This window comes from Oryzias latipes, chromosome 24 (genome assembly GCF_053564925.1).
Source record: "Oryzias latipes strain Hd-rR chromosome 24, Olatipes_Hd-rR_3.1".
In the NCBI taxonomy this organism is placed as follows: domain Eukaryota; kingdom Metazoa; phylum Chordata; class Actinopteri; order Beloniformes; family Adrianichthyidae; genus Oryzias; species Oryzias latipes.
The window spans coordinates 11145143-11148290 of NC_136260.1; positions in this window are offsets into that span (position 1 = coordinate 11145143).

A 3148-nucleotide genomic window follows, 5' to 3' on the forward strand; every position below is an offset into this window, starting at 1 on the left:
TGGGTATTTATTTATTTTTTCATCCACCTAGAGAACACGAAGGGAAAAATTCGATTCCTGTCTGTTGGTGAAAACGGCACGTACGCTGTTGACCTGTGAAACACGTAACAAGATAGCTGGAAACACTGAAGAAATCCAAAATGACAGTTGTCTTTTCAAGTTCAGTACCCGACTCGAGATGTTTTGAAATAATCTGACAGACGTGACTGTTTGGATCCATACCTGCATGGCGTGAGTCAAAGAAGGTAAAAGGAAGCAAAAATATTTAAGTTTGTTCAAGGCTGGGGATTTTCTTTGACTAAAGAAAGCTTGACGCCTCCTGAAGGCATCTCACGTTTGGACATACAGTTTCCATCTATTGTCGTCATATACCACTAGTGTTACCTGGATATGTCACGTCTGCTTTTTACCCAGACCAACCAGTTCCCAACTACAACAAGGTAATGATAATGAGGTTTTGAGTCTTTGAAATGGACAGAAAAAACTGTAAGGGCTATCATTTTCCTTCAGTTGCAGTAAGTGAGAAAAACAACCTGCTTGGAAAGTTGGAATGAAAAAAAAAATGTAAACTTTGTACTAGGCACACGTCCCTAGTACACTGATTTTTTTAAATTCGGCATATTCTGTGGAGTTGTGACTCTTGAAGCCGCTTTCTAAGCGCGTTTTACAGGAGACGCGCTGCACAGCCATAACCAGGTGAACCTCATCAAGATTTAAAGTGTATTGGTAGGTTTCAATACGTTACAAGACAAAAGCAGATAGAAGTACTTTGGAAAGCAATATAATTTAATAACCAGTATATAATGTGATTTAAAAATTAAAATAAATACGAAAATCCTCAAAAAGTATGAGTAAAAATTGCTTTATACAGGAAAAACAGTCCCATATTATAATCAAACCTCAACCATGCTTTACTTTTTGTTGCTGATTTGGGCCAGGTATTATTTTCTTTATGAATATGTTTTACTTAAGGTTGTTTTTGTTGAACAACATAACAATCATCAAAGACTAAAATGTAAATAAGCACATTTTAGGGGGAGACGTAAAAACCCCTGTACTTACTGATTTTCCAAACTTGTTCTAATTTTGTGGAACTAAGTTAAACTACACTTTTTTTTAGTATAGAAATAAGAAGAAAAATCCAAATAATTTACAATGTATTTTACATTGTGAGTGAAGGAGCTTTTTAAAAATCCCATAATGCTTAGTATGATTTTTTTTATTTTTTTTTTAAGCTTTTAAAAAAGTTGTTTTTCTTTCCACAAGAAGTTTACAAGAAATTACCTGTCCCAAACATTTAGATCAGTTAGAACATTTAACCAAAATGATTAAGAAACTGTATTAAAGCTGGAATTTAAAAAAAAATAACCTCTTTGTTGCTGTTTTTTTATTCTGAATAAATTAATTCAAGCCACTTGTATTTTTGTAGAAATAAATTTCTCAAATTAGTTGTTTATTGTTTTAAAAATTTAAAAAAGAATGGTCTCTTTTACATTCCTTTAGGCTCAAAAAATAGCGAAGCTTGCAGTATTTATTAAATTTGGAGAGTGTTTGCACTATGTTACATTGAATTTAATGATGTTTCATAGACGTTTTAGCATCTGAAATGATGCAATAGCTTTGTGCTCAATTATTTAGTTTAATCCTTAGATTTTTTTTTTATCTAATCGATTTGAAAAACTTAAATTCCTCTAATCTTATCAATCAGTTATGTTTATAAAAATATCTTCTTTTTTACTGCTATTTCTTTGAACTTACTGTTCCCAAACCATCCTTGAATTATAGTAAGGATCTTTGGGGTTGTGGAATTTGCCCTCAGCTTTCCCACAGACCACCTCCCTTTTCAGGCCTTAACCACATGTCTTTTACTCTGAAAGGGCTAACGACAGCCGGCTGATGCAGCTTCCACCCACACAGTGTTTGAGACAGGCAGCTGCTGTTTCCCCATTAATAAAAGTCTGGATTTCGAGCTTTAATTAAGTTAACTTCTATTCATGCTCTCTGTCCAATGTGTCCTTTTAGTCACCCCCATCGTTTTCCTCAAACTTTCACTGCTTGCACATTAATGTGGTTCATTTCAGAAGAGGAAGTGCAGGCCTATATATCAGTGATGTGCCTGCGCCGTGCACAATCTGTGGCTTCAGGTGCCGTATCCTGTTCCTGTGTGGACCAAACTAGAGCTGACACTTCACTTTTATGACTTAGAAGTATAGGTACCCCCCCCCCCCCACCACCACCACTCCTTCCATCACAAACAAATATGTGTGGAAACGCCATGTTACCTGTGTGCAAACACTGGATATTCTTCCAATCTGTTGTCAGGTTACTCCTTTTTCCACAGAAGGTGCAGATAAGATACCATCTGACCTGTGATCAGGAGCTCCATTTGAGCAGTGTGAGAGTGTGGGGGAGTGTGAGCTACTCCTCAACTGTAGCCAGAGAGTATCCTGTCAACAGGAACTCCTGAATTTGATATGCAACTGCCTCTGGCCGCAAAAGGAAAACTGATTTGTTCGGAAAGTGTGCGTGTTCAGTGATTTCATTGCTTTGGTCAACCATGGAGAAGGTCAAAATTTCCAAAAACTCTTCTGTGCCAAAACTGATTTAAAATAAATGTGATTATTACTTTTTTGAAGTTGTACTTCTTATACTAAAAAACATACATGGAAAAGGGGGGAATGAGTTTTTCTTGGCATGGAATGACTAACTTGGCCCTTAAAGTGCAAAGGAGGGCTCAAAATGTCACTTAATCAGTGCAGTTTTCTGTGCTGTGCAGAGCAGAGTAGGCTGCAAAACAAGTTAGGTAAGTTTGTCAAGCAATGTTTTCTTTGTTGACATAAAAAAACAGAAATCTTAAAATCTTTTCAACAAGAACAACTACTATACACATAGAAAGTATTTGGTTAATGGTTTTTGGTGAGCCCTCTGTCAAAAATGTCAGTGCTAATCAGCAGGAAAAGCTCTTTCATATAAATTAAAGTTGTTGGTTTTTTTTGTGAAGCAAGTTTAAGGAGTTGGTTGTGTTGAAATGTTGTGTCCTCTCTCTTTCATTTACTGGGCTCAACGTGAAATCAAGGAGGAGTCGAGAGTCCTTCGGGCTTTCTCCTGGAACCTGCTCCTCAAATATAAAGCGCTTCTCCCATCCGCC